General features: G+C 43.3%; 1 non-coding gene across 1 annotated transcript; it reads right to left on the bottom strand.

Annotated features, from left to right (window-relative positions):
* Positions 1–11,361: 11,361 nt before the first annotated feature.
* LOC140202377 (U5 spliceosomal RNA) lies at positions 11,362–11,476 on the bottom strand. Its single transcript, XR_011887092.1, has one exon. It is a non-coding gene; the product is annotated as a U5 spliceosomal RNA (small nuclear RNA).
* Positions 11,477–19,084: the final 7,608 nt, after the last annotated feature.

The raw sequence follows: 19,084 nt of genomic DNA, 5'->3' as shown, positions 1-19,084 counted from the left end.
TACTCCTGCTCTTATTTCACATAATTTTAAGCTAGGGAATTGTCATTTGTTCAATGATAAATGCAGAAGGGCATATTGAGACCAGCACTAGATACACTTAAAAACAAGGTTTTGTCAGCCAGCTGCAACATAAGACAATATGCATGCTAAACAGGAAAACAGCATGCAATAAAGAAAGATAAGTGTTTTCATAACCAAAGCTCTACAATCCTACCACATCTGACCATAAACAGTGGTGGCTACAGTAAGGATGAAGCTGGGGTTCAAGATTCTCAGTAATATGATTGATAAAGACATGGCAAAGTATGTGTAGCCATGTTCAGCCAAATGTACTGAGTACATGAATCACCTTGGCTTCCTGTGCAGAAAAAAGCCAACAAGGGAGTCAGTCATCTCATTCAGTTTACTCCAGATGAAGGCAAGAAATATTTGACAGCACTGAATTCAGCAGAGGCAATGGATCAGGCAACATTCTTCCCACAGTGTAGAAGACCTGCCTCCAGAACTGGCTGAGGCTCTTCCAAGCTGTTCCAGTGCTGTTCCAACACTGTTTTCTACCCAAAATCACCCAGGTATGTCCTATGCACAGAGAGCAAGACCGATCATCAGCAAAGTGATCGGACGTATTGTTGATGGTGATGTCAAGTGACATTTCGTCATCAGTAACCTTGTAACTGATACCCAGTATGAGTTTCCCCCATACTATTCAATCCAGGTCTTCTCTTGCCCTTGGTTCAAAGATTTTAATCTGAAAGGGGCACTGAAAGTGATGACCTTGACAACCAGAGCAACAACCAATTGGCTGGGTTGAGCAGCATCGGTGGGAGGAAAGGAATTGACAATGTTTTGTGACAGTCCTTTCCTTCCACAGATTCTGCTCAACCCACTATTTGTTGCTCCAGATTTCAGTATCTGCAGTCTCTTGTGTCTCCAGCCTAGAAAAGTGACTGCAGTAGATTTTGTTGATGGTATACACTGCAGTAATTGCACCCTGGTGGAGGTAATGAATGCTTGGGGTGGCAGATGAAGGCGCCAATTGAGTAGGTGATGTCAATCTTATTAAGGATTGTTGGAGCCACAATTACTGAGGTGTGGAATAGACCTCTGCACAAAATATTCCTCTGGCATCCATTTCAACCCTTGGAACACTAAACTTTGCTATTGTCAGCTTTGGAAAAATCAGTGTCCTGGCGTCATGACATGGAGGGACATCTAGCTGTGAGATTTCCAAGCCTGGAGACACCATACCTCTGGAACCATCAAGCAGTGACACTATCATCCCCAGCACCAAACAGTGAGACACCATGACCTGCCCATCAATCTTAGACCTTCAAAGCTGACACCTGGGATCGCTTGAGTCCAGGTGCCCCTTGAATTCAGGTAACTCATTCACACTCCCTGTCCAAACATTATTAGTGTGATGCTTCACCTAACTGGTGAACCAACCAAAATAAGGTCCAGGTCTGTGCAGTGACTTATGTAAATTACTTGATTATTTGATTTTATATGTGGTTTCCAACCCCTCTATCTTGTGCTCCACTGCAGCCCTGGAAGACAAAATACTGGGCATGGAAACCTTATAATAGATTTCTGAAAGAACAGCATGTTCCTTCATTAGTCCTCACAAAATGAGGATTCAAAGGCAAAGTTCAAGAAAGTATACCAACAAATAATACAAACGCTCAATGAAACTGACTGGTCACCAAACCCTCAGGTATATAATGCCTGCCTTAGACCTTTTCCCAAAACATTTCTCAGGAATCCAGCACTTCTTTTGTCAAGATAGTAAATTACGGTCTGATAGTCACTAGTTGTAGGGAAGTTTCCTTGACTACCGAGATTTGAGGGAATGGATTGGTACTTTGATTCAGAAATGAAAGTGTTGGGCACTATTAATGTCAAAGCGTGTTTTGGTTCTCTGTAAACTTTTGTGAAAATTTACTTTTCTCACTGGCATCTCCATTGTTGGTCTCAAAAGAAGTCACACTAATTTAGTCCCTAACAAAAATCAAATTGAGGTTGAATCGTTCGGACAGAGATGGCGCTCAGTACTCGGTGTTGGAGAGCTGATTCAGAGGCTCGAAGTTTTCGGATGACTCAGAGACGGATTGTGGTCGGGCATGGCAGGGAGAGTTTTTCTTCCTTCTCCCGTTTGTGTGAGATGTGGGACATTTGAGAGACTTTGAACTTTTTACTGTGCTCATGGACTTCTTCATCAAGTTATGGTATTGTTGCACTGTTTGTAACTATATGTTTTAATTATGTAATTTTGTCAGTTTTTTCAGTCTTGGTCTGTCCTGTGCTTTGTGATATCACACCGGAGGAAATATTCTATCATTTCTTAATGCATGCATTACTAAATGACAATAAAAGAGGACTACGTGTCTTCATAATCTAAATCAGAGATATAATCATAAATATCAAAGAATTAAGGAATAGAGAGGGTAATTTTGACTATTTACATTAACTTCACAGCCAAATAAGTCCTTTCCAATTTTATTTTCCATTCAAAAATACTTGTGTTTTTGTTGGGCCTCTTTGAATTTCAGAATGTCCCAAAGCACAGTACAACCAAACAAATGCTTTGAAAGTGTCATCACTGTTACCAACAGGAAATGTGACATTTTATTTATACACAACAGGCTGCCACTGAGTAATTTTGGCTTTGGGGGATTTTGTAATGTGTGAAATTAACTGAGCAGCACATAATTCCACTGAATTTACCAAGTGTGAACTGTGCTTCAGTAGATGGAACCGATACCTCTGAGTCAGAAGGTTCGCAGTTCAAGCCCAACTCAAGAAACTTGTGCATGAAAACCTAGACTTCTGCTCAGTGTGGTACTAATGCAAAGCAATATGGTCCAAACTACCACTTTTCAGGTGAAAATGTTTCTGGAGGTCCGTTCCATTCTCTTGTATTTCCTTGAGGGCAAAACATTGAAAAGTACTTGAACTGTGTAACACTAAGATGTTCTGAATCTGTAAGGGTCTGACATAAGTGCAAGGTTTTATTCTGGAAAAAACTGTTAAATTCTGAGAAAATGGCTATTTTGTGATCAGATCAGTAAAACTGTATTACACCATCAGCCACAGTTAGTTACCTCTCTGTGCCATGTACTGTAAATACTACTTCTTAATTTTATATGATTGTCTTCAATCACATGGTACTTATTTTGCCTTAGTCACTTACATTTTTTCACTGTGTTTTAATTCCTCTTTTACCATTTTGGTGCTTCTGTTAAAATCTGTTCACTTACAACATTTTCCAGTTTTGGCAACAGCTCCAAACTCAATGTGTTATCTGCTGTCACTCTCTAATGACCTGAATGTTTGTAGCATGTCCTTATTATGCTTACATTGGCTATGACTTAACTGGAGGAATCCAGGTTGCAGAGCTGAAGCATGTCTTGCAGTATTGCACAACCTGGTAACCTTCCTCAATGACCATCGCCCAGTAGCACTTACGAGGATTTGATAATGAAACATATCAACTCCTGCCTGAGAAGTGTCTTGGATTCACTCCAGTTTGCCAGGTCCACAGCAGATGCCATTTCATTGGCTCTTCTCCCAACTCTGAAACACCTGGACAGTGAAGATACATACCTAAGGATGTTCTTCATTGACTACAGCTCGGCTTTCAGTACTATCATCCCCTCAAAACTAACAAATAAGCTCCAAGACCTAGGTCTCAATGCCTCCTTGTGCATCTGGATTCTCGATTTCCTAATTTGCAGATATTAGTCAGTTTGTGTTGACAATAACTTCTCCACAATCACCATCAGCACAGGTGCACCACAAGGCTGTGAGCTTAGCCCACTGCCTTACTCACTTTATACTTACGACTGTGGGGTTAAGCACAGCTCCAATGTCATATTTTCATTTGCTGATGAAATCATTGTCATTGACCAAAGGTGGTGACAAATCAGCATATAGGAGGGAGATTGAAAATCTGCTGAACAACAACCTCTCACTCAAAGTCAGCAAAACCAAAGAGATGATTGTTAACTACAGGAGGAGAACAGTTCCCATCAGGGGATCAGAGAGAGAGAAAGGGTCTGCAACTTGAAATTCTTATCATTTCAGACAATCTGCCCTGGGACCAGCACGCAAGTCCCATTACAAAGAAGGCACGTCATGCAATTCTACTTTCTCAGAGGTTTACAAAGATTTGCTAATTCATCTAAAACTTTGACAAACTTCTATAGATGCCCAATGGAGAGTATATTGACTGGTTGCATTACAGTTTGGTATGGAAACATCAATGTCAATGAATGGAGAAGCCTGCAAACAGTAGTTGACACAGCCTAGTCCATCACAGATATAACCCCCCCTACCATTGAGTACCTCTACAAAGAGCAGGAAAGCAGCATCCATCATTAAGGACCCATCCAGGCCATGCTCTCTTTTTGCTGTTGCCATCAGGAAGGAAGTACAGGAGCCTCAGGACCCACACCACCATATTCAGGAATAATTATTACCCCTCAACTATCAGACTCGTGAATTAGAGAGGATAACTGCTCTCAAATGCAATCGACTGACCTGTCCCCATAGCCTGTGGACTCACCTTCAAGGAATCTTCATCTCATGTTCTTGATATTTATTGCTTGTTAACTTATTATTATTATTTTGTTTGTGTTTTTTGTATTAGCAGTTTGTTGTCTTTTGCACATTTGTCTTGTGCAGTTTCTCATTGATTCTATCGTGTTTCTTTGTATTTATTGTGAATGCCTGCCAGAAAATGAATCTCAGGATAGTATAAGGTGACATATACTGTATGTACTTCGTTAATAAAATTACTTGAATTTTGAATCACCGTAACTGACTCTCCTTATGTGTTTTTTTCACCATTCATTAATTTTATTTCATTTTTCAAGTATTTAAACTGTATTTATACTCACAATCTGAAAGACTTTTATGTTTTTTTGTTTTGTGGCTTTCTAGAGAAGACAAATCTCAGAGTTGTACATGGATACATGCAGTACTTTGATAATAAATGAACCTTTGAATCTTGTGTCCATGCATTAAAAGCACATTGAAGTCCAGAGGAAGAAGCACCTAGTTTACCACTGGCCCCTTTTTTCATTTAGTCAAACAGATTTTTCCTTTTTTTTTGGAAATCTGTAGTTTCCACATCAGCATTGTCACTGCACAGATAGAGTGGAAGCAAGTTAACCCTTGATCTTGAGGCACTACCAAAGAAGGAGTAGGAAAAGAAAGATGTTAATTGCTAAACTAAAAGTAATAATTTTTAGGTTATCTTTGAATTGCCAACTCTTCTCAAAATTAGGACATTTCACCAATCATGGATCGGTCTGTCTAAGTATACAATGGATGTGCCCTTGGGGCGCAGACCTGGGCAAAGAATATGGAGATCCTGGGCTGCCCAGACATCAAGATCCCCCTCTTGGCCTCGCGGATGTGGTCCAAAGAAATGCAAAGCGGTATATTTGGCATCAGCTTGGCTGCAGGAGCTGCCGGGAGGTGACGTGATACGTCATCCAACCACCTTAGGGGCTCCACTCCGGATTTGTGTAGGGTTTACTCCTTAGCCTTCTCTTCTCCTGAGGATACCCACAAGGCAGTGGGATCCGTAACCCTGGATAGGGGCCCATACTGGGTACTGTCAGCCTGAGCCAGCTGAGCCCAGGACTCATGTAAGGCAGGGTTGTCACGCCCTGTAGTAGTGACATATGGAGCCACTACCCACTTAATTATATTTAACCAATATAATTTACATAAAGCAATGAAATTTGATCACAAGGCCATTTGAAGTTTCGGGTGTCCACTTGTTTGGATTCATACCCGAGGGTTAAGATAAAAAATACTCTCAATAATTTACCTTTGTACCAATCATTTTAAAAATCGAAGTGAAATCAATAATTTTATCCATCTTTACACTAACAATTTTTGAATTTGTTCCTCCAATTATCCATTACTGTGGCCTTCTGAAGTATGGAGTAGCAGGTGTAGATGGCTGAATAATTTATTCAGAGACAGAGTACAGTAACAGGCCCTTCCAGTTCAATGGGCCCACAGCACCTACATACACCCAAGTGACCAATTAACCTACTAACCCATTCTTGGGAATGTGAGAGGAAACCCACTCAGGGACACGGAGAATGTACAGACTCATTACAGGCAGCAGTGGGAATTGAACCTGCATCTCTGGTGCTGTAAAGCTTGGCACTACACTAATCACTATGCCACAATGCCCATCCTCATCCCACCCCCACCGTTAACCCAGGGATGTTAAATGTTTGTTTCTGTGGGTTGCATTGCTGCGTATCACGAGTATTTGAAACCACGTCAAATTTCACACTACATTTTTGTTATTCCCAGTAGAAGAATACAATCAAATCCCAGCAGTATCATTTGAGAAATATTCACTGAAGAGGCAACAACACCAACAAAATCCCTTTCTAAACTCCAGAACTTCATACCCCAATGAGCAGAAACCAAAAAGTAAGAGACAGAAACATAATCAGTGTGATGGTATTGGGTTTGCTGACTGTGAAGTTCTAAACTCAAAAGAAGATTTTAAGCCCATGACAGGAAAGGTCTCCTCAAGGAGTACATCACATTCAGAGTCTCACCTTCTGAGTGACTGACGTTGGTACAAGTTTCTTTCCTGGCTGTGTTTGTTCACTGGAGATTTTCTTCAAGGTTCTATTCTAATCTTTCCTGTCCCTTCGGGCAGAAGATACAAAAGTCTGAAAGCTCGTACCACCAGGCTCAAGGACAGCTTCTATCCCACTGTTATCAAACTTTTGAATGGACTACTTGTACGATAAAAAGAACTGCTGGCTCCACAGTCAACCTCGTTATGATCTTACACTTTATCGTTTATCTGCACTGCACTTTTTCAATAACTTTTACTCTTTATTCTGCGTTGTTAAGGTTTTACCTTATTCTAGTGTAACTCTCATTTCGGCTAGGGACTTAATATAGGGGGTGATAACCCCCGGCCTGGCCAAACTTAAGAAATCTTGTTTGGGTGGATGCTGCACGATGTGTCCCCTGTTACAAATCAGTACCCGAAATAACAAACAGTACACAATAAACGATTAAACAATTAAGATTTATAATTCTTACTTTGACTATATGGTTAGTAGAGAAATAAAAGAAAAGAAAAAAAGGGCCCAATCTTATTAAACAGTCTGTTGACAAAGTTGGAGCTCACAGATAAGCCAATTGTTCACCATTGACCTCCTCCGGACCCTCGCTCCGAGTCCACCCCGTCCGGCGGTCTACCAACTCTCTCCTCATCTCTCCCTGGCAAAAGCCCACAAAAAAACTCCTTCCAGATTCACAAGACGGAGCAACAAAATCCTGATTGGCTAACATGCATAACCTGTTATCTCCAGCCATAACCCAAACATTGCTGCTACAGAGAAACTGTTATCTTAGCAGTGAATATTACAGAGAAGCCATTTCATTAGCCTTAGCAGTGAAACATTACAGAGAAGCCATTACAGCACATTACACTAGCACAGTGCTTTGTGTAATGATTTGATCTGTATAAAAGGCATGCAAGACAAACTTTTCATTATATTTTGGTACATGTGATAATAATAAACCAATGCCAATACCAATACCTTTCATGCTCTCACCTATGCTCCCAAATTGTATGTTGCTTTTCCCTTTAATCTTTTTCTACATTTAACTATCTCATCCCCTTATTCAAAAGAACATATTTATGTTTTATTCATTTATCATCTCTGCTGTTTCTTTCTCTGGCTTGGAGCAGTCTTCACGCAGAGAATGCTGTACCCTCATGGGCAATGGAGATTCCGGTTTTGAGGTTCTATAAAACAGAGGTCCAGATTTCTGGATAATTAGGGAACTGAAGAATCTGGGATAATGTAAGAAAACGACTCTGTGGTAGCTATTCAGTCATGACCTTTGTAAATGTTGGACAAGGCTTAAAGCTGGCTGGTGGTGTAGTGGCATCCACACTGGACTTTGAGGCAAGTGATCCCAGGTTCGAATCCGGCTGGCTCCTTGCACGCTTTCCATCTGCTCAATGCTAGCAACTTGGCTTCATTAAAAAAGCAGGCAAAAATGCAGAAGAAATGGCAAAGTTGCCGCCCGATGCACTACAAGGCACAGAAAGGAACAGCGAGGCTTGAAGCACTAAACGGCCACATCCTCCCTTTGACAAAAGGTTTCAGTCAAACCAGATGGAGTTTATTGTCATGTGCACAGGTGCAGTGTAATGTAGAAGCATCATAGGCACAAGGCATCAAATAAGCAACATTCAGAAGAAAAACATAAATGTAATTTCTGTGCAATTTTTTAATGAAAAAGAGCAGAATTACAACAGAAAAACGAGGTCCATTTAGTGCAAAGTGATCATAGTATTCAAAGTTCAAAGTGCATTTTTTAAAATCAAAGTATATATACTATCAATGAACTTGAAATTCGTCTTCTTACAGGCAGCCACAAAAACAAAGTAACCCAATAGAACCCATTTAAAAAAAGACAATCAAACACCCATTGTACAAACAGAAAGAACAAATCATGGAAACAATAAAAAGTAAACAAATAACACTCCAAACTAAAGTTCATGAAGGTGAGTCCACAGCCACGAAGCTAGTTGATCGCAGCAGCCGGTCCGGGAGCCCGTTAGTTGCAGGCCGCAGCCTCAGTTCAGCTCAGAGACGAATAAACCTCGCCGAGCAGCAAGCTGAACACTGGCCCGTCCTGTGGTGTTCCTCAGTGCAGTGTTGCTCAACCTTGGTGTTTAGGGTTTTGCTGGCTGGATCAAGAACTGAATATTTGAAGGGTGTGGGACTTCCATACTCCTGCCTGAAGGTAGCTGCAAAATGGTGGCATGGTCTGGATGATGGGGATCTTTAATGGGAGCTGTTACTTTCTTGGGGCAGCATCTACAGCTGACGGTGGGGAGGAATGTGCCCGTGATGTATTGCGCTGACACCACTAGTCTCTGCCACTTCTTAGGTTCCTGTGAATTTAAGTTGCCATACTAGACCATGATGCAACCAGTCAGGATATTTTCAACAGTACATCTGTAGAAGTTTGTTAGTGTTTGCTTACAATCTGAGCCTCCTCTCCTCTGAAGAAAGTAAAGACACTGTTGCGCATTCCTTATGATTTTAATCAATGTGCTGGGCCCAGGACAGGTCATCCAGTATGATTATAGCCAGGAACTTAAAGCTGCTGATTCTCTCTGTTGTTGGTCACCCAGTGTAGACCTCTGCATGTTTGCTAACCTACCCCTTCCTGAAACCATCTATCAGCTCTTTAGTTCTGCTCGTGCTGAGCGAGGTTGTTTGCTTTGGGTCTGGCAGATGCAAATTGTTTCTCTTTCAGTCTGACCTGACCTGCGAAGATGTTGAAGCAATTTCTATTTCAGATTCATAGTGTCTTCTGTTTTCTTGATTTTCTAGTACATATTACAGCTGGGTTAAAAATTATTCAAAATTTAATATTACCTTAATGTTTCTTCAACAAAATACATCAGAAACCTTATGCCTTGCATCTCCTACAAAAATCCAGCAGAGGGAGTGAGGAGCAGCAATGTCAAAAAAAGATAATTATTTCTCTCAGAAGTTTTGAAGATGCTAACAAACAATCTACTCAAATAATCTCTGTACATTTACATGCTGAGTACGATGGTGCGTCAAGTGTGAATGTTGACAGCTATTCACTCAGTATTAAATGCAGTTGTCTCCTCAGCAAACTTGTCTAGATTTGGGCAGAACATCAGCTCAATGTCACCAACACTAGCCCCAAATGACAACAGTAACTAATACAGTAACATCAGTCTGCTTCACATGAGTGGAAATAAAAACAACATTGAGGGCATTTATTTGAAGAAACTTCTTTCTGCAACCTGCAAAAGACAAATTAACATTTTTAAAGCACTCTCTCTGTCCCTTTGCTTCAGGATACCATGGAATATTGCAATTCCCTCAATAGCACGAGAGGAATTCAGCAATGCAGGCAGCAAATTTGGAGGGGAATGAACAATTTATAAACAATAAATAAGTGTTTCAGATTGAGATCTTTCATCAGGAGGTGAAGGGTCTTGGCCTGAAACATTTGTCTATTCCCCTCCATAGATGCTGCCTGACTTTCTGAGTTCCTGCAGCACTTTGTGTGTTATTCAAGATTTCCAGTACCTGTAGTCTCTCTTGTATCTCAATTGTGTGTGTGTGTGGGGGGGGGGGGGGGGGAGTTTGTGGAGCAATCTGTGCAAGATAGGGATAGTAGGTGCTGAACAGAGGACAAGAACCTGAGCAAAGTCACCCACTAACACACAAAGATCTTATGCCACAGGCAGACTCTGTGAGAACCAATTAATGGTGAATTACTGCCATTCACCAAGCTGAATGACAGCGTCCATTCAGGAACAGCTTCTATCCCCCCTGCCATCGGATTCCTAAATGGACCATCAACCCTTGGGCACCACCTCACTTTTTAAATATATGATTTCTGGGGGGTTTTTTTTGCATCTATTTTTTAAATCTATTCAATATACACATACTGTAATTGATTTACTTATGTATTAATATTATTTTGTTTTTTTCTTTTATATTATGTATTGCATTGAACTGCTGCTGCTGCTAAGTTAACAAATTTCACGACATTTGCTGGTGATAATAATCCTGATTTTGATAAACACAAGAGAATCTGCAGGTACTGGAATTACAGAGCAACACACACAAAATGCTAGAGGAACTTTCAGCAGGTCAGAGAGCATCCAGGGAAATGAATAAACAGCAAATATTATGGGCAGAGAGATCCTTCATCAGGACCTGAGAAATTCACCCATTTTAATTTCTCAATGGTTAATCTGCTCATTCGGAGTTACGCGCACTCTACTCAAGGCATTGAAACTGCTCTGTGTGTAGGTGAAACCACACCGACATAGGATTGAATTCACATGCATACTCAAATGTACTTTCTCCGGTGTCAGAGTAGTGCAACACAGTTTATATTACAAACGACACACGAAGAAGCAACATATCATAATCAAACAAATCCACAACTAAATTTGCAAACGCGAAGAAATCTGCAGATGCTGGAAATTCAAGTAACACACACAAAGTTGCTGGTGAACGCAGCATCTCTAGGAAGAGGTACAGTCGACGTTTCAGGTCGGGACCGTTCGTCAGGGCTAACTGAAGGAAGAGCTAGTAAGAGATTTGAAAGTGGGAGATCGAAAATGATAGAAGACAGGAGGGGGAGGGATGGAGCTGGACGGGTGATTGGAAAAGGGGATATGAGACGATCATGGGACAGGAGGTCTGGGGAGAAAGACGAAGGGGAAACACCTAGAAGACGAGCAAAGGGCATAGTCAGAGGGACAGAACTCTATTCTTCCACTTGTAAACAAGCCCCGCACGGAGCAGGGCATCAAAAAATTGGTTAAAACTCTGAGTGTTCCTCTCCACGGAAATCTTTAGTAAAAGGCGAAAGATTTATACGATCTGAAGAGAAACCAGAGTATACTGGTAATAGAGAGCCCGATACGCTCAGGTCACACTAGGCTTACCACTTTAAAATCACAGCGAGCAGCCCTGATCATCATGTTAATGCAGTGGAGACCTCTTTAATGTAGAACTATATTACCACTTAAAAACTAAGGGCATTGAAGGACGGACAATAAGCCCCAAATTCCAGTCTCTCCATGCAAAGCTTTCTGGGTATGTAAATAAGCGGACGGGACTTCCTCTGATGGGCCCGTCGCTCGAAAGATTGGAAGAGCTCAAAGTTCAAAGAAATTTACTGTCGAAATCTGTGTCTGTGAACCACTTGCTACTTAGCAGGGGAGTAATTCAGCTGTAACCTCTATAGTTTATTCTTTGTGCTCAAGATATGTTTTTTTTCTAAAGTTCTGGCACTTGTAGCTGATTTCCAGCAACTACAGAAAGAATTGCGAAGAGGGGTGGGACTGACTCGATTCGTTGACTGAGGACTGTATACAGGTTTAATCTTCCCTCCCTCCACCATCACGTTCCCACTGGCGAACTGCTGACACAGCTGTTCAGGTGTATTTAGGGAGGAAGAACAGGGAGCCGCGATCATTTGGCGATCTGGATTAACAAGCGAACAGGTCAAGGTCGAGCTGAAAGTCAATGAGAGGGCAAAGTTGACTCCCGACCCGCTTTTATTTGCAATTTCGAAATTGTAGTTCTACATTTAATCACGACAAGCTAGGGTATGTCGTAACTGCAGCAAAGCCGGGCAGGATTCCAATCGCAAGCAGGACGCCACCAGACCAAGGACCCCAAGCATTGCAATTTGTGGGGACACAAGCCACCTCTGTAAGTCCCGCCCCAAGTGCACAGGTAGTAAGCGAAGATGCCAACGAGTCCTGCAGGAAGGAGAATGCTTCCTCTCCCTCAGTCGAGGCTCCTGTTGAGAATGAGCTGAGGCAAAGGACAGGAAGGTCAGCCACTTTAGGCTGCTCATAAGCAGATAGCCCATCAAATTTGCTCTGCCGTTCAACCATGGCTGATCCTTTGTTCCCTCTCCTCAGCCCCACTCCCCAGCCTTCTCCCCATAACCTTTGATGCTGTGTCCAATCAAGAACCTGTCAAGCTCTGCCTTAAATACACCCAATGACCTGGCCTCCACAGCTACCTGTGGTAATATATTCCACAAATTCACTACCATCTGGCTAAAGAATTTTCTCTGCATCTCTTTTTTAAATGGATGTCCCTCTATCCTGAGGCTGTCCTTGACTCCCCCACCAAGAGAAACATCCTTTCCATATCTACTCTATCTGGGCCTTTCATCATTTGAAAGGTTTCAGTGAAAACCCCCTCATCTTTCTAAATTCCAGCAAGTACAGACCCAGAGCTATCAAAATGTACCTCATATGATAACCCTTTCATTTCCAGATTCATCCTTGTGAATCTCCTCTAAACCCTCTCCAATGCTAGCACTGATAGATGAGGACCCCAAAACTTTTCGCAATACTTAAGGTGAGGCCTCATCAGTGCTTATATTCACGTCCCTGCTCTTGTATTCTAGACCTCTTGAAATGAATGCTAACGTTGCACTTGGCCTTCCTCATCTGCGACTCTACCTGCAAGTTAACCTTTAGGGTTCTGCATAAGGACTCTGAAGTCCTTTTGCATCTCAGATTTTTGGATTTTCTCCCTGCTTAGAAAATAATCTGCAAATTTATTTCTACTACCAAAGTGCATGACCATGCATTTTCTGACATTGTATTTCATTGTCCCCTCTTGCCCATTCTCCTAATCTGTCTAAGTCCTTCTGCAGCCTACCTATTTCCTCAACAGCAGTCTTCGTATCATTTGCAAACTTGGCAACAAAGCCATCTATTCCACCATCTAAATCATTGATATACAGCATAAAAAGTGATCCCAACACTGACCCCTGCAGAACACCACTAGTCACTGGCAGCCTTTTATTCCCACTGGCTGCCTTCTACCAATCAGCCAATGTTCTAACCATGTTAGTAACTTTCCTGTAATACCATGGGTGCTTAACTTGGTCAATAGTCTCATGAATGACACCTTGTCAAAGGCTCTGATAGTCCAAATATACAACATCCACTACATCCCCTTTACCTATCCAACGTGTAATCTCCTCAAAGACTTCCAACTGGCTCGTCAGGCAAGATTTTCCCTGAAGGAAATCATGCTGACTTTGTACTATCTTGTCCTGTCTCATCACGTACTCCATAACCTCATCCTTAACAATTGACTCCAACATCTTCCCAACCACTGGTTAACTGGTCTGTAATTTCCTTTCTGCTGCCTTCCTTCTTTCTTAAAGTGACATTTCCAGTTTTCCAGTCCTCTGACACCATTCCAGAGTTCAATGATTTTTGAAAGATCATTATTAATGCCTTCACAATCTCTACCACTACCTCTTTCAGAAGCCTCGGGTGCAGTCCATCTGGTCCGGGTGATTTATGTACACTAGGTCTTTCAGCTTTTTGAACACCTTCTCCCTTGTAATAGTAACTGCAATCACTTCTCTTCCCTCACACCCTTCAACATCTGGCACACTGCTAGTGTCTTCCACAGTGAAAACTGACGCAAAAGACTCAGTTAGTTTATCTGTCATCTCCTTGTCCCCATTATTTTTTTCTGGCCTTATTTTGTAGTGATCCTCATCTTTATTTTTTACATACTTGAAAAAACTTACTATCCTCTTCGATATTGTTTGCTGGCTTGCTTTCATATTTCATCATTTCCCACCTAATGATTCTTTTAGTTGCTTTCTATAGAGTTATAAAAGCTTCCCAATCCTCTGTCTTCCTGCTAGCTTTTGCTTTGTTGTATGACCTCTCTTTTGGTTTTAATTAGCCTTGTCAGCCATGGTTGTACTATTTTGTTATTTGAGTATTGCTTCATTTTTGGAATACATTTATCCTGCACCTTCCTCAATTTCCCAGAAACTCACACCATTGCTGCTCTGCTGACATCCCTGCCAGCATCTGCTTCCAATTTACTTTGGAATTAAGCTCCCTAATCGCCTCCGGTTCATTACATAACACCCAATCCAGTATAGCTGATCCCCCAGTGGTCCCAACAACAAACTGCTCTAAAATGCCATCTCATCAGCATTCAACAAACTCACTCTCTTGAGATCCATTTCGAACCTGATTTTCCCAATTGACCTGCATGTTGAAATCTCCCATGACTATCAAAACATTGCTCTTTTTAATGCCTTTTCTATTTCCCATTGTAATCTGTGGTCCACATCCAAGCTGCTGCTGGGAGGCCTGTATATAACTGCCATCAGGGTCCTTTTACCCTTGCAGATTCTTAGCCCACAAGATTCAACATCTTCTGATCTTATGTCACATCATTCTACTGATTTGATGCCATTCTTTACCAGCAAAGCCACACCACCCCCTCTGGCAACCTTCCTATCCCTCTGATACAACATGTAACTTTGGACATTCAGCTCCCAACTACAACTATCCTTCAGCCACGATTCAGTGATGGCCACAACATCATACCTGGCAATCTGTAAAAGTGTAACAAGATCATCCACCTTATTTCTTGTGCTCAGCCGCTGGCTTCCTACCAGGGAGAGGAGGACATGGGGAAAGCAGGGAATGAGGAGGAAGAAAGTGCCTCCCAAAAAGTGCTTCCCAAAACTTGAGACAATAGCAAGATGTGTGTGTGTGGCGAGGTGGGGGGGGGGGGGGAAATGAGTCACGAATTTGCATCAGCTCCAGAAAACCTGACAGAATCTGCTCCTGTGTGCAGTCAGGGGTGGGGGAGGGTGGGGTTAATGTGAGGGAGAGACTCTGCATGATAAAGAGGCAGCAAGACTCATTCTTTGCCTCAGAGTCCTCCACAATCATTCTCCAATTCAAAATCCACTCAGAATAAGAAGATGCTCATGCTTCTTCCACGAGGCTAACAGGGAGAGCCCTGTAATCCACAGAAGACTGTTCAGAAAAAAAATCCTCAGATGGACAGATGGAAAGTCTGTAAGTCCTTCCATAATGGTCTGTCCAACAGGAAGACCACAGCTACATTGTGTCACAGAACTTCCAATCCTCAGACATTTGAGACACCACTCATCCAGAAAGAGCTAACATTGCATCCACTCTCTACAGAAGAATAAAACTTGAGGAAGCAAATGCTTCCTTGGTCGTTTGGCACTTGAAGTGCTATTGGAAGTATACAACACTATGCCTCCAGCTGGGCAGCATGTCAGAATCCAGGAGGCCTGGAGGAAGGACATCTTCACCCTCATCCACAAGCAGTAGGGGAGTGTGGATTATGAGATTCTATCCAAGGTCATTGCCAATCGGGTAAATCAGTATCTACAAAAGGAGGTGATGCTTATCAAGTTTTTACTGACAAATCTTTGAGTTCTAGATTATTCAGTTGTCTTAATATAATTTGCCTGGATGTGTTTGAGTAATGTTAACTAACGTCTTTATTCATACAGCCATCTGGATGACTCAACCAAGATCTGTGCCCCATAGCTGGTGAGCTTATACTGGCATTAGTTTGGTATTATTTTTGTTTGAATCCAGCCAATTTGAATGATTATCTGAGAAATGAATTGAATTGACTTTATTTCTTACATCCTTCACATACATGAGGAGTAAAAATCTTTGTGTCTCCATCTAAATGTGCAATGTGTAATTTATAGTTATTTATAGTAAATAGTATGTACAACAGAACAGTCAATATCACATAGAAATACAGTTGTGTCAGCATGAATTAATCAGCCTGATGGCCTGGTGGAAGAAGCTGTTCCAGAGCCTGTTGGTCCTGGCTTTTATGCTGTGGTACTGTTTCCCGGATGGTAGCAGCTGATGGCCTGGTGGAAGAAGCTGTTCCAGAGCCTGTTGGTCCTGGTTTTTATGCTGTGGTACTGTTTCCCGGATGGTAGCAGCTGATGGCCTGGTGGAAGAAGCTGTTCCAGAGCCTGTTGGTCCTGGTTTTTATACTGTGGTACTGTTTCCCGGATGGTAGCAGCTGATGGCCTGGTGGAAGAAGCTGTTCCAGAGCCTGTTGGTCCTGGTTTTTATACTGTGGTACTGTTTCCCGGATGGTAGCAGCTGATGGCCTGGTGGAAGAAGCTGTTCCAGAGCCTGTTGGTCCTGGTTTTTATACTGTGGTACTGTTTCCCGGATGGTAGCAGCTGATGGCCTGGTGGAAGAAGCTGTTCCAGAGCCTGTTGGTCCTGGTTTTTATACTGTGGTACTGTTTCCCGGATGGTAGCAGCTGATGGCCTGGTGGAAGAAGCTGTTCCAGAGCCTGTTGGTCCTGGTTTTTATACTGTGGTACTGTTTCCCGGATGGTAGCAGCTGATGGCCTGGTGGAAGAAGCTGTTCCAGAGCCTGTTGGTCCTGGTTTTTATACTGTGGTACTGTTTCCCGGATGGTAGCAGCTGATGGCCTGGTGGAAGAAGCTGTTCCAGAGCCTGTTGGTCCTGGTTTTTATGCTGTGGTACTGTTTCCCGGATGGTAGCAGCTGATGGCCTGGTGGAAGAAGCTGTTCCAGAGCCTGTTGGTCCTGGTTTTTATGCTGTGGTACTGTTTCCCGGATGGTAGCAGCTGATGGCCTGGTGGAAGAAGCTGTTCCAGAGCCTGTTGGTCCTGGTTTTTATACTGTGGTACTGTTTCCCGGATGGTAGCAGCTGATGGCCTGGTGGAAGAAGCTGTTCCAGAGCCTGTTGGTCCTGGTTTTTATACTGTGGTACTGTTTCCCGGATGGTAGCAGCTGATGGCCTGGTGGAAGAAGCTGTTCCAGAGCCTGTTGGTCCTGGTTTTTATACTGTGGTACTGTTTCCCGGATGGTAGCAGCTGATGGCCTGGTGGAAGAAGCTGTTCCAGAGCCTGTTGGTCCTGGTTTTTATGCTGTGGTACTGTTTCCCGGATGGTAGCAGCTGATGGCCTGGTGGAAGAAGCTGTTCCAGAGCCTGTTGGTCCTGGTTTTTATGCTGTGGTACTGTTTCCCGGATGGTAGCAGCTGATGGCCTGGTGGAAGAAGCTGTTCCAGAGCCTGTTGGTCCTGGTTTTTATACTGTGGTACTGTTTCCCGGATGGTAGCAGCTGATGGCCTGGTGGAAGAAGCTGTTCCAGAGCCTGTTGGTCCTGGTTTTTATGCTGTGGTACTGTTTCCCGGATGGTAGCAGCTGATGGCCTGGTGGAAGAAGCTGTTCCAGAGCCTGTTGGTCCTGGTTTTTATGCTGTGGTACTGTTTCCCGGATGGTAGCAGCTGATGGCCTGGTGGAAGAATCTGTTCCAGAGCCTGTTGGTCCTGGTTTTTATGCTGTGGTACTGTTTCCCGGATGGTAGCAGCTGATGGCCTGGTGGAAGAATCTGTTCCAGAGCCTGTTGGTCCTGGTTTTTATGCTGTGGTACTGTTTCCCGGATGGTAGCAGCTGATGGCCTGGTGGAAGAAGCTGTTCCAGAGCCTGTTGGTCCTGGTTTTTATACTGTGGTACTGTTTCCCGGATGGTAGCAGCTGATGGCCTGGTGGAAGAAGCTGTTCCAGAGCCTGCTGGTCCTGGTTTTTATACTGTGGTACTGTTTCCCGGATGGTAGCAGCTGATGGCCTGGTGGAAGAAGCTGTTCCAGAGCCTGTTGGTCCTGGTTTTTATACTGTGGTACTGTTTCCCGGATGGTAGCAGCTGATGGCCTGGTGGAAGAAGCTGTTCCAGAGCCTGTTGGTCCTGGTTTTTATACTGTGGTACTGTTTCCCGGATGGTAGCAGCTGATGGCCTGGTGGAAGAAGCTGTTCCAGAGCCTGTTGGTCCTGGTTTTTATACTGTGGTACTGTTTCCCGGATGGTAGCAGCTGATGGCCTGGTGGAAGAAGCTGTTCCAGAGCCTGTTGGTCCTGGTTTTTATACTGTGGTACTGTTTCCCGGATGGTAGCAGCTGATGGCCTGGTGGAAGAAGCCGTTCCAGAGCCTGTTGGTCCTGGTTTTTATACTGTGGTACTGTTTCCCGGATGGTAGCAGCTGATGGCCTGGTGGAAGAAGCCGTTCCAGAGCCTGTTGGTCCTGGTTTTTATGCTGTGGTACTGTTTCCCGGATGGTAGCAGCTGATGGCCTGGTGGAAGAAGCCGTTCCAGAGCCTGTTGGTCCTGGTTTTTATGCTGTGGTACTGTTTCCCGGATGGTAGCAGCTGATGGCCTGGTGGAAGAAGCCGTTCCAGAGCCTGTTGGTCCTGGTTTTTATGCTGTGGTACTGTTTCCCGGATGGTAGCAGCTGATGGCCTGGTGGAAGAAGCCGTTCCAGAGCCTGTTGGTCCTGGTTTTTATGCTGTGGTACTGTTTCCCGGATGGTAGCAGCTGATGGCCTGGTGGAAGAAGCTGTTCCAGAGCCTGTTGGTCCTGGTTTTTATGCTGTGGTACTGTTTCCCGGATGGTAGCAGCTGATGGCCTGGTGGAAGAAGCTGTTCCAGAGCCTGTTGGTCCTGGTTTTTATGCTGTGGTACTGTTTCCCGGATGGTAGCAGCTGATGGCCTGGTGGAAGAAGCTGTTCCAGAGCCTGTTGGTCCTGGTTTTTATGCTGTGGTACTGTTTCCCGGATGGTAGCAGCTGATGGCCTGGTGGAAGAAGCTGTTCCAGAGCCTGTTGGTCCTGGTTTTTATGCTG

The sequence above is a fragment of the Mobula birostris genome, chromosome 8, assembly GCF_030028105.1.
Source record: "Mobula birostris isolate sMobBir1 chromosome 8, sMobBir1.hap1, whole genome shotgun sequence".
NCBI classification, from domain to species: Eukaryota; Metazoa; Chordata; class Chondrichthyes; order Myliobatiformes; family Myliobatidae; genus Mobula; species Mobula birostris.
The sequence above is the reverse complement of the archived record's forward strand: the minus strand, read 5'-3'. Positions and strand labels throughout refer to the sequence as shown.